The sequence below is a fragment of the Kryptolebias marmoratus genome, linkage group LG10, assembly GCF_001649575.2.
Source record: "Kryptolebias marmoratus isolate JLee-2015 linkage group LG10, ASM164957v2, whole genome shotgun sequence".
Lineage (NCBI taxonomy): Eukaryota > Metazoa > Chordata > Actinopteri > Cyprinodontiformes > Rivulidae > Kryptolebias > Kryptolebias marmoratus.
The window spans coordinates 2,118,335-2,131,958 of NC_051439.1; the positions used below are offsets into that span (position 1 = coordinate 2,118,335).

At 37.5% G+C, this 13,624-nt stretch overlaps 1 protein-coding gene across 2 annotated transcripts in view; it reads left to right on the forward strand.

The window, feature by feature from the left end:
- The window catches only part of ppp2r3a (protein phosphatase 2, regulatory subunit B'', alpha), a 131,889-nt gene that overhangs the window by 43,539 nt on the left and 74,726 nt on the right, over positions 1-13,624 (forward strand). Inside the window, exon 1 of one of the 2 annotated variants that reach the window (XM_017436423.3) lies at positions 7,226-7,408. The exons of the other annotated variant lie outside the window; for it this stretch is intronic. The gene's annotated coding sequence lies outside the window, so the exon portion shown is untranslated. Of the gene's footprint in view, positions 1-7,225; positions 7,409-13,624 lie in introns of those variants that run through there. 2 annotated transcript variants of the gene reach the window in all.

Below are 13,624 nucleotides of genomic sequence, written 5' to 3' on the forward strand. Positions count from 1 at the left end.
GTTTGTGTTTTGTTTCAGTTTAGTTTTTCCTGTTTATGTTTGCTGTCACTCTCCACCTCCCCAGTACTTTTCCTGTTAGGTCTGCCACGCCCATCTCCACCTGCTGGTAATTGTTTCTCACTCACCTGTGTCCATTTTTCTCATTATCCTCTGTCTTTAAGTACCGGTCTTTCTCATTCACTAGTCACTGGATCATTCCGTTTTGGTCTCCTTGTGTCTTGCTCCTTGCCATGCCCTGTTCTCTCGTTTTTTTGGATTTAGTCTTTGTTAGTTTTGCTGCCACGTCAGCCCTTTTGTTTTGATGGTTTTCTTTAGTTAATAAATTAGTTTCTTCAGCTCTGAGTCTGCGTTCTGGGTTCACCTCTGTCTCCACGCTTCATGACATAAAGGCATTTACTTAGTTAGTTTAGGTCTTTTATTGTATATCACTATTGTCTTTTGCAGCTAAAGTTGAGTTCTTTTACTTTATTTTATTCCTAGACTAAGAAGAAGTTCAAAACACAGATTTATTTTCTATAATTTCAAACCATGTTTTCCCCTAAAGGTGCTGTATACTGTATATGTGACTACAGAAAGCTGATACCACTGATAAAACTCCTTAACTGACAGCTCTGCTTGGAGGCCAATGTGTGTGTGACTTATTGGTCAGTGTGTTAGAATGATGCATTGTGATTGTAGAGTGTGGGATGATCCAGGCCTGCAGCCAGTTAGGGCCAAAAGAACAGTGTCCCCACTCTGCCTTTGAACTGCTGCTGGAATAGGAGAATGTTCTTTTCTAAGCCCGACCCCAGAGAGTGGGTGTGTGTCAGGGTGAGTCATACATGGCTATAGTCATTGTTTTTGTACTCTTAACATGCTGGCTCATAGCCAAAGATCTTGTGGTTTTCTCTAACAAAATAAGAAACAATAACAAATCTGTGTTTTTGTGCAAGAATATTTTGCCCTAGATGAGATATTTTAGTCTCACCTGAGATTACTTCATCTACATAATTTTCCAGACTAAGCAGACTGAGATGGTCTGTTCTGGCATAGATGTGCACCTGATAACACCAGAGGCAGGTAGTTCCTCCCTCCTCTGCTCTTGGGTAACTCCTGGTTTTATAATATTTGAATCTAATAAGTGATATTCAAGTCAGCTCATGTAATCATTTTTTTGTCATTGTGTTGCCATATTACAAGCAGAGGCACACTGTAGATAGGTGTAACTGTAGCTTGCAGCTATATTTGGAAGGCAGTCAAGCCTCTCCTTCATTTCTTGTGTTTACTCTAAATCTTTGTTTTGACCAAACCCATTTTTCTAACTCGTCTGGATAAACAAGCACTTGCATTGATTGTAGCAGATTATACAACCCCTGTTTAATTTTATAGAAAAAAAGCAGATCACAGACATGACAAAAAACCAAAGGCATTTCAAATGGCAACTTTCTGGCTTTAAGAAACACTAAAAGAAATCAAGAAAAATAATTGTGGTAGCCAGTAACAGTTAGATTTTTAGAACAAGCACAGGGAATAAATTATGGAATCACTCATTTCTGAGGAAAAAATTATGGAATCACCCTGCAAATTTTCATTACAAACACTAACACCTGCATCAGATTAAACCTGCTTGTTAGTATGCAGGTAAAAAGGAGTGATAACACCTTGGAGAACAGATGCAACAAGTGGACTAACATGAATCATGGCTCCAACACTAGAGATGTCAATTGAAAAGAGGAGAGGATTATCAAACTCCTTAAAGAGGGTAAATCATCACGCAGTGTTGCACAAGATGTTGGTTGTTCACAGTCAGCTGTGTCTAAAGTCTGGACCAAGTACAAACAACATGGGAAGGTGGTTAAAGGCAAGCATACTGGTAGACTAAGGAACACATCAAAGCATCAAGACAGAAAACTTAAAGCAATATGCCTTGAAAACAGAAAATGTACAACAAAACAAATGAGGAACAAATGGGAGGAAACTGGAGTCAACGTCTGTGACCAAACTGTAAGAAACTGCCTAAAGGAAATGGGATTTACATACAGAACAGCTAAAAGAAAGCCATTACTGACACCTAAACAGAAAAAAAACAAGGTTACAATGGGCTACGGAAAGGCAATCGTGGACTGTGGATGACTGGATGAAAGTCATATTCAGTGATGAATCTTGAATCTGCATTGGGCAATGTGATGATGCTGGAACTTTTGTTTGGTGCCATTCCAATGAGGTTTATGCAGATGACTGTCTGAAGGAAACATGCAAATTTCCACAGTCATTGATGAGATGGGGCTGCATGTCAGGTAAAGGCACTGGGGAGATGGCTGTCATTACATCTTCAATAAATGCACAGGTTTACGTTGACATTTTGGACACTTTTCTTATCCCATCTATCGAGAGGATGTTTGGGGATGATGAAATCATATTTCAAGATGATAATGCATCTTGCCTTGAAGCAAAACTGTGAAAACATTCCTTGAAGAAAGACACAAAAGGTCAATGTCATGGACTGCAAACAGTCCGGATCTCAATCCAATTGAAAATCTGTGGTGAAAGAAAATGGTCCATGACAAGACTCCAACCTGCAAAGCTGATCTGGCAACAGCAATCAGAGAAAGCTGGAGCCAGATTGCTGAAGAGTACTGTTTGTCACTCATTAAGTCAATGCCTCAGAGTCTGCAAGCAGTTATAAAAGCCAGAGGTGGTGCAACAAAGTACTAGTGATGTGTTGGAGTGTTATTTTGTTTGTTTGTTTTTCATGATTCCATAATTTATTCCTCACAATTTAGTGACTCCATAATTTATTCCCTGTGCTTGTTATAAAAATCTAACTGTTACTGGCTACCACAATTATTATTTTTTTTATTTCTTTTAGTGTTTCTTAAAGCCAGAAAGTTGCCATTTGAAATGCCTTTAGTTTTTTGTCATGTCTGTGATCTGCTTTTTTTCTACAAAATTGAACAACTGAAGGAACATCCTCAGAGACTGGTGATTCCATAATTTTTGCCAGGGGTTGTACTCTGCTTTTGTTTCTTTAGTTTTATTCTTCTCTTTTTCACTTGCTTATTACATCACCCTCCCTTTTTCTTCCTTTCTATTTTTCACTTGTTATGTGAATGCTGTTGTTTTTCTCTACATTGTTTTTGCAGTCTAACTGCTTCTGCATACTTTGTGCTATTTTAGCCATTCATATATCAGAATATGATTTCTGGTTTTTATCACTTTTATACTTTTGCGAAATATTTAACTTTATTTACAATTATTTTCCCTACAGAAATACATTGCAATCTTCAATTTCTTCAAAAATACTGTTCTCTTTGAAATCTGCTACACCATTCTTACAAATTTTTTGTCTTCTTTTGCAACTTAACATTTTTAGCAATCATTCTGCTATTTTTACTTTTAAGCTAGCCTTTAGCAACTTTAGCTAGCCTTTTGCTACTTTCAGATTATAGGGAATGTTTTGCTACTTTTAGCTTTTATCTAGTGTTCTGCTTCTTCAGCAAATTTCAGCAAAGCATTCAGCTTTCTCACTGCATTTTAGCAGAAAAATTTATCTACAGGCCGTTTCTTTTAAGGTATCTTACCTCAACAGTGCTACTTAGAAAGTGACTTGTAAATCAAAAATAATAAACTGAGATTTTGGACAGTCAAACAAACAGATGTGTAAAAAGTCAAGGCAGGCGGGCCGCCAGACTTTGATGACCCGGCCGCTAGGCTAAGCTCCGCTTGTTTATTATAAATGTGTCATTTTTTACAAGTGTTTTTCCACCCGCTCCCCCAAAACCGCTACCTTTATCTACATCACCGCGCGGGGGTGCATGCCAACAGTGACGCAATCGCGCTGTCCCTGCCCCTGCGCGAAGGCCTCGCGTGGTGTTGCGTCGTGCACCTTTTGTAACTTGGCGCTGGTTATGTAGCGTACTGCCCCCGTCTTTTTGGAGAATACTGCACTGACGTAAGCGCAAAGTATAAACGCCTCCACCGCACGCTGTTCGTGGAGCCCATCTAAATGGTTTGACCCCAAAAGATAATTACAGTCCTGCTCACCATTATTGGCACCCATGAAGTTTAAGTACATATAATGGAATATTTACTGAAGGAAATTCATCAAGTGAAACAACATTTTATTGCTGATAGCTTGTGCTTGATGCAAAACAGCAAATGATCAAAAACATTTAAAAAGATAAACATTATGAGGAAAACAAAGAAAAACATATTTTTTACCATGCCAATGGTATTGGCACCCTTTGCTGCAAATCAATATGAAAACCCATTTTGGCTCACCTGTTGCAAATCACACATGAAGATCACTTGTGATGGACTGCCTCCACACATTTGACATGAATTAATCAATGAATGATCATGAAGATATTCACTCAGCTATGCAAATCATGAAGGGGTGCCAATAATGGTGAGCAGGACTGTACACCCAATGATTACTTTCTGAAGGTTTCATTAAAATACCTCTATGGATTAATGAGATACTTTGCAAATAGTCAAACAAACAAACACATGCACACACAGACGGGTAAAAACATTATTTTCTTTTTCCCTTTGAGGGGGGGTAAGGGAAATCAGGGAGTAGTGTGGAGCAGAATGTATTGAGGTGGCTGTGTTAACTTGTGCACCATGAAAACTTCTGCACCGCTAAGATGAAAAGTAACTGAGCATTTGACCGTGAGCAGCGACTGGGGTCACATGGACAAACATGGCTCCGAGAATAGACACTAAACAGCAGAGTAGAAAATAACCCAGTAACAGAGGATGTGGTGTGTATGTGTGTGTGTATGTGTGTGTTTGGGTGCTTTTTATGTGCGTTTGTGCTCCTATTTATTTTTAGGGCTAACTGTTTTTAAATAAAAGAGAAATTCAATAGCTTGAGTCTAACTTTCATCCCTTACTGTATTAAATCCTATAAACTGTTTTAATATCTATTAAATTTTCACTTAGTGCCTTTATTGCTCCCACCACATACACTAATTAGTTTAATTCTGTCTGTTGAGGTTTTGCTCAGCCACAGGTTTAATAGAAAGATGGGGGAAGAGGTAAGAGAGTGATGAGGCGGCTCTAGTTTTATGGTCTTGTTTGTACGTCAAGTTGTAAATACCCCCCAACAGGTCTTAAAGTGACAGCTGGCAACTCAGCAGTGGAGTGACATGGCTGAACTGCAGTAACTGAATTTGTGTTTCTGGTTTTTGAAGATGGCATTTTAGTATTTTACTGTAGTTCTGACAGCTGGTTAGTGCTGGTTTGTAAAAGAAAGATGCCAAATTTATTTTTAAGATCAGTTGAGATTTAATTTTTCTGGAGTTAAATAAATGACTGACACTCAAAAGAGCTATAAGGTCAGTTTAGGAATGGTTATCAGGATGATCAAACAAAGCAGCATATAATATTTAAGACCGTAAGTCTAGGATCAGGAGGCTAACTCCAACCCCCCAACAATAGGTATAAATTACAGAGTTGTTTCCTAAGTGATATTCAAACATGTCATCCAGGATACATTACGGAAAACATGCAATTAGGGTTAGAGAGTTGTGTGGTGTAAGGTGTAAGGTGTAAGGTGAACTGTATATTTTTGAAAAATATGTAATTGCCACCCTTGTGTTTTCATGTGGACAGCCTAAATGCAACCTTTTTAAAACCACAAAGACCTGCCTCTAACCTGTGACCCCAAGAGTAAGCTCATGCTCCATGCTTTGTTTCCTGTTTCTGGTGTATCTTCAATGCTGTGTTACAGTGCCACATACAAGCCTGACATACTACAGCTTTTAGTTTTTTTTTCTGCATTTCTGTTATGCTGAAATTATTTCTAGAGACACTGTGTTGCTTACAAGATTATTTTTAGAGGCATTAAATTATTTTAAAAATTGTTCCTGTGAGGACATGGCCTAAATCTCAAACAAGCTCAGAAAAGTTCAGAGTCCAAAACAAATTCCCCTAATTGGAACCATAAAGTGCATTGGATTGTGTCATATAATATTGTTTTGTATTGCTTTGTACCTTAGTCTTGTATTGTAAAAGAGAATATAAATATTTTGAATTTTTTTGTATTTATTTTCATAAAATGCAAGAAATATGTTTGTATGTTTGTATTTTTAAGGCAATGATCATACAACATGTAAAAGCATGAAAATTTTCTTTGGTAAGAATACTAAGAACCATCCTCTTCATCAAATTAATTTTAATGTTCTAGTTAGAAACATCAAGAAGCAGGTAAAGAAATTGTATTATCATTATAATTAATAATAATAATATTATTATTACATAATGACTCTGAGATCTTCAAGCTGCTGCCTGCAACAGACAGGTTGACTATCTAATCATTAATTTAGACATGAAACAAAGATTTGGCTGAGGCTTTTAGCTGACTGTAACTAAAATACAAATTTATGTATTTTTTCCTCCTTTTTGGTCACTCCAGTTATTAATACCTAAAAGGATGTGCAGATGTAGTTAACAAACATATTAAAAATGTATTCTAAACTAACTGCCCACTGTAGCTTTAACAGTAAAAACAATACAAGCCTAATTTCATATAACACCACAATTTAGGTCAATATCTGAAAATTAAAGTTAGAGCCATTTTTGTGTTTTTTAAGTTCAGTTGCTTGTAGCAGCCTTCTTGAACTGGGTTGACTCCAAAAGTTAATCAGTTGTAATTGTACATCCAAAGATTACTTTCGAAGTGTTTCATTAAAATTTGTACTGTGGTTCATGTGATATTTTGATGAAAGACAAACACTCTTAAAGTTAGTTAATGTTTTCAGAAATCAGATTCATTTGAAAATTTGATAACTATATTTTTATAAATGAACTCAGAGGGAGCTGCAATAAGAATGGTTAAATATACCAGCCAACATTTGTAATGCAAATAACTTTTGTTAGAGCCATATGTCAGGGTTATGGCAGTTATCTATTCTGAACCATTCTAGTGAAGATGTTGGGGATGGAGACGGGATGACGATCACTTGCTCTAACACAAAGTCCTGATTTAGATGTGTGTGTGTTTGGGACATGGTGACAAGGGAGTGTGAGTCACCCAGTGGTTTGGATCGGGGTGACTCTCCTCTCCGGCTCCGTGACGATGGGCCATGGCGACAGAGGTTTGCGGTTAGAAACCCTAATCTGCTCCTCATATGACCTGGTGATGGACAGGGACAGCAGTCCACACACACATAAACTCACATACCTGCACTCATACTTGGGGCTCAGACTAGGTAGTCTAGCTTTAGGCCTTCAGTGTAAACATGCTCTGATTTTTTTGCTCTTGTTATTTCTGTAAAAATCTGGACATAACTACTTTTTCTTTCATTGTAAAGTCATTGTCTTGCTGCCTACATGGAACATCTCTGTGAGCATAAATCTGTCTAAAATATGTTATTCTCAAAGATCCATGTTGTTCTTGATCCATCTCTTTAAAGAAAGTAAGGTATGTGCGCTTTGGACGTTATATACACTGTACATTACCGTCACTGTAAGGTGCTGGTAATGTACAGTATATGTGTGTGCATGTGTGTATATGTATGTATATACATATATATACATATAAAAATTCCCTTTTTGCCCTCCGCGGGTGGTCTTTGTTTCATCCTCTGAGCTCGGGTCCTCTACCAGAGGCCTGGGAGCTTGAGGGTTCTGTGCAGTATCTTGGCTGTGCGTAGAACTGCACATTTCTGGACTGAGATGTCTGATGTTGTTCCTGGGATCTGTTTTAGCCACTGCTCCAGTTTGGGGATGACTGCCCCGAGGACAGCTCAGGAGGGACAATCTGTCCGCAGGACAACTATTAGTAATTCTTTCTCTCTGCTCCTGGTGGAAGGCGGACGTGTTTTCTTTTCTCCCTGTTCTCTCTGTCTCTCTGTCTCCTGAACTCGCCTCTCTGCCCAGCTTTCTTTCTGAGCCTCTTTTTTACATATTCTCCAAAAAAATTTTAAACCATGGATCTGGTCAGCTGGTCTCTCAACGCAATTGATCAAATTTTCTTGACGGGAAGACAGAACATGGGAGAGCTCTGACTTACCCTGAGGGAACATTTTTTGCTGGATACACAATGGATTCCTCGAGGAAATGGGATAACCCAAATATGTGAAGATCTTCCAAAGATCTTCACATATTTGGGTTTTTGATAACTGGATTTCTGCTGTTTGGATTAAGCAGTTACCTGACTTATCGTCAAATTTGTTTTGATGGGTTCGGCGGTCAACAATCAAACTGTGTGGTTATGGGAGCTGAATCGCAAGTTGGACTGAATTGTGGTTCTGGAACTCATAATATAGGTTACATCTTGAGGAAACTGCTCACTCGAATCAGGCGGAATGGTCTTGGAATTTGGCTGTTTGGATTTGCCATTGAGAAATATCAGCAAGACTTTTCAAGGCAGACGGAAAACAAGTCTGCCTTAACCAAAACAATTACTGTTTGTGAATTTGACTCCCCTAGGCTAACCTTGGTCAGCTATCTCAATTTCTCCTCGGAATTTTATGTAAACAAGATGCTCTGCTCCCTCTGCCTAAGGACATCTGTGGATCTGCTCTGGGCTGGCTGATAAACATTCCAGCATTATCAAAGACAATGGCATCTTGATTTGATTCATGGACTGCAAACACACATGCACACGCACACACAAACACTCATACAACATGCACCACATCGTCTTCCACCGCCTTTACACACACACACACACACACACACACACACACACACACACATTTTTCACTGTTTCTGAGTCATCTCTCTTACTCCAACCCCCTCCCCCTCTCCTTCCCTCGTTCATTATCTTAGTTAGGAATTCTCACGTCGGCTGCCTTGCGGGCCTGGGGTACTATTAGAAAGTTCTGTACCGTTAGTTTTAGCATTGTCATGTTTTATCTTATTTAGCCTTCCTGTACATTTAGTTTAGTTCTGTACATTTAGTTTAGTTTAGTTTATCTTAGCTCATATTTTAGATATTGTTAGATTGTTAGATTACTAATTGTTGTTTAGTTCAGCTTTAACTTTATCATGATTTTATATGATTATTTTAGCTGCTATTTTGACTGTCTTAGTTCATATTTAGATATGTTTAATTTCATGATTTTACTTAGGTTATCCTATATCTCCTTTAGACTATACATGATTGATGTTTTTACTTCTGTATTTCTATATCTATTCTATTTCATTTAGATTATTTTAGCTACTATTTTGACTGTCTTAGCTCATGCTTAAATACATCTGTTTTCGTGGTTTTATTTAGATTATCCTATATTTCCTTTAGATTATACATGATTGATGTGTTTTTCTTTTTTGTGTTTCATTATGTACCTGCTGTATTGGATTCTGTTTTTTTTCTGTTGTAAAGCGCTTTGTTCGCCTTGTTGCTGAAAAGTGCTATATAAATAAATCTCACTTCACTGCACTTCACTTCACAAATCTGGTCTTTTTGGAAGAGCAGCAAGAAAAAAGTAATTGTCGAAGGAAAGACATAAGACGTTTTGTTTGCAGTTTGACACAAGCCATGTAGAGATACAACAGACATGTGAAAGATGTTCTGAGCTTATCAGACCAAAACTGAACTTTTTGTCCTACATGAAATCACTTTCCCTACTGTGACACACGGTGGTGGCAGCATCATGCTGTGGGGATGCTTTTCTTCAGCAGGAACAAAGAAGCTGGTCAAAGTTGACAGGAAGATGTATTGAGATGAATACAGGACAGAGAACCTGTTAGAGGCTGCAAAAGACTTGAGACTGTGGCAAAGGTTCACTTTCCAGAGGTCCAAATCAACTATAAAGTCAGAGCTACAATGGAATGGATTAGACCTAAGTCCAACTGGGAATCTTTGGCAAAACTTAAATATTTCTGATTAGATGCTCTCCATTCAATTTTGAGCTGTTTTGTAAAGAAGAATGGGCAAAGATATTAGTCTTTAGATGTGCAAAATTGGTAGAAACAAACCCCAAAAGACTTGTTCCTGTAATTGCAGTGAAAGGTGGTTCTACAAAGTGACTCATAGGGGCTGTATACAAATGCATGCCACACTTTTTAAATTCTTATTTGTAAAAACCTTTGAAAATCATGTAACATTTTCCTTCCACTTCACAAATATGCTTTATTCTGTGTTGGTCTATCAAACATTAAATCATAGTAAAATACTTTGAAGTTTATGGTTGTAATGTGACAGAATGTCTAAAAGTTCAAGGCGTATGAAGACTTTTTCAAAGCACTGTAGTTTTTAAAGAAAGCTGGTATGAAAACTTTCTATAAAACTCAAACATATGATATGTAGATGTCCATGAGGCTTAATATAGTTGATTTGGACCTCTTTCCAATACTGACATACTAAATGGGATAAAATGTGAGAGTACAGAAATGGATGCCATAATTGAGACTGCGCCTTATAATCCAGTGCGCCTTATGGTGCAGAAAATATGGTTAGCCATGTTGTACCATTAGCTTAGCATAACCATGTTTCAGTTTATGTTACCTTATTTAGCCTTCCTGTACATTTAGTTTAATTTAGTTTATCTTAGCTCATATTTTAGATATTGTTAGATTGTTAGATTCCTAATTGTTGTTTAGTTCAGCTTTAACTTTATCATGATTTAATTTAGATTATCTTAGCTACTATTTTGACTGTCTTAGCTGTTTAGATATGTTTAGTTTCATTATTTCATTTAGATTATACATGATTAATGTTTTTACATCTGTATCTATATTTGATTATGTTTTTATGATGTTTGATATGATGTTTTTATCTGTATTTGATTATGTACCTGATTTTTGTTTCTGTGTTGTAAAGCACTTTGAATCGCCTTGTTGCGGAAAAGTGCTGTATAAATAAATTTCACTTCACTTCACTTTCACTTTTGTTATCTTCATGTTTTGTCTTCTCTGCGCCTCTGTCATCATTTCACTTCTCAGTCACTCTTGTCTGCCTGCCACACCCATCTACACCTGCCTCTTTGTAATTGTTTCACCTGTGCCCACATCCACTAATTTCCTCCTGTTCTTAAAACCTGGTCATGTCCTCCACTTGTCGCTGGTCAGTTGTTGCTTGTACGTGCTGTCTGGTTCTTGTCTTGCCTCATGTTCGGTTTTCTGGATTTTGTTATGTTTAGTTTTTGCTGCCATGTCAGCCATTTGTTTTGTGTTCTTTTAAAATAAATGAGTTTTTTTTCTCCCTGGCCACGATGAGTCTGCGCTCTGGGTTCACCTCTCTCTGCCCAACCTGACATTACTCAGTTGACTGTCTGTGCACTGCCAGTGTCTTGCAGAGACGTTATCACTTTCAAATTTGTTTATCCTATGAACATGTGGTGCGAAAGTGTATGAAACCCATCAGCTCTGTGAATCTTACACACACATATTGCAGGAAGGTTGGAAATCTGTTTGAGTATAAAAGCTAGAATCAGAGCCAGGCAGCGTTTGATGCCAACAATCTATATGTCAGTAAAAATGGAGAACTGTTTGCTGCTTGTTTTTTTTTTTTTTTGCAATGTTAGATGTAAGATCTTACCATCTTGCCCCAAACATTTGCTTTTCATAAATCTAACTTATTTGTATTTGTTATTTGTAGTCATTAGGTAGATACACTGAATCTTTGCAGTTACATTTACATTTGACCTAAGAGTTTGTCTATTTCATGTTGAATCTTTTTATTGCACACCACTGATTGCAAAAGACCAATGATGTTTTTGTCTCTGTGTTTGCTTGTGTATCTGTTAGCAAAATATCTTTTTAACCACTAGATGGATTGTAATGAAACATTCAGAAAATAATCACTGAATGTACAGCTACAACTGCTTAACCTTTGTATCCAAGGTTTCCCCCAGAAAACAAGCTAAGCCCGGTGGTAGGTGGCCGTTCGCTGGCCGACCGTCATTTAGTAAAAAAAAAAGATTAAAGTTGACAGGAAAGTTGAAAATATGGCTATTTATTATGTGATACTGTAAGATATTTGTGTCAAATATTTACACAACTAGTTTTACAAAAAAGCACTTTTGAAATACTTTTTTAAACAAAGAAAAAAATACAATTACAATAAATAAATAATAAGAAATGATTGATTGCACCTAATTTGAATCCTAATTTAAGACACATTTACAAATAAATTAAATTAACATAAATAAAAAAGTGCAAACAAAGCACCAAAACCCGTCTCACGTCAAGGCCAATGAATAACAACAGAGAACTCTGATAAACAGAGAGATGCTGTACTGTACAGGCTGCATGTTGGGTCACTACATCTAACAACAAAACATATCTAATGCTGAATTTAATAGAATAATTTTACTGTTAAACAAGGATAAATTAGCTCGCATCATATTATTTTCACTACGTACAAAACACGCTTAACATATTCCGTTTTGTAAAGCCACCTGCTGAATTTCGGCTCAACTAACCATTTTAGGTTAAACCCGCTCATTCCATATTTATTACTGTGGCTCTGACTACATGCTAACTCCAGCTGTAGCTGAAGGAGGCTCGGCCTCAGGGCTCATTAAAGTCCCACAGGGCTCTGCGAACAGCGCGCGATGGAGGCATTTATACTTGGCGCTTACGTCGGAGCACTATTCTCCAAAAAGACAGGGGGCAGTACGCTACGTAACCAGTGGAAATACAGTAAAAAGAGAGCAGATGGTTGAATGGAGCACGGTGTACGTGCTCCGCGCCAAGTTATAAAAGGTGCATGACACAACACCGCGCGGGACCTTCACGCAGGGGTGGGGAACAGCTCGATTATGTCACTGTTGGCGCGCGTACCCTCGCGCAGTGAGGTACATAAAGGTAGTGGTTTTGGGGGTGCAGGTGGAAAAAACTTGTACAAAAAAACAACATATTTATAATAAACAAGCGGAGCTTAGCCTGACGGGCCGCCAGGCTAATAATATGCTGGGGGAAACCCTGGTATCAATCCAATTCTGGATGTCTGAAAGTGACCTAAGCCAACACAAAAATTGCTACAATTCAGTCAGTTTTACAAACAGTCAGTTAAAAACTGGTGTGTTAGTAGTTGAAAGCCATTCACAACCCATACTTTGAGCCCTAGCTGATTGCACAACATTTGTTTTTAAAACTTTTCTATTAACTAACTCAACTCTGTCTGAATGTTAGCAAAATATTTCATGAACCACTGCTCAGATTGTGTTCAAACTTTCAGAAAGTAACCATTGGGTGTATATTTACAGTCAGTTAACTTTTGTAGTCAACCCTCTTTAAGATTTCTTCCACAAATAAACTGACCTTAGGAAGCACAAAAATGTTGTAACTCATAATTTTATAGATACTGAGTTAAAATATTGTGTAGTAGTAGCTGAGAGTCATTCCCAACTGTTATTGTAAGTGTGTCATGATGTATAATAACTTTGCTTAAAACATTGACATTAACCCCTTACCACTTGACCTCAAAAAGCTCAAGAAGCCTGGAAAAGATGTACCCAAATTAAATTAGATGCTATTCTTCAGCCTTTTGTGGGTCAAACTAAAGATTAGGCTCTATGTGAAGTTAACACTTTGAAGTTTTTACCTGAGCAGTCAAAATGATTGTAACTTTAACCAATTAGTAGTTATTGAAGTGAAAACACAGAGATTTCAAGCATTTTTTTCTCTCCTAGATTTTTCTCTTTTTTCATCAACTTACTGTACATGGAGGAAGGGTGCTGAGACC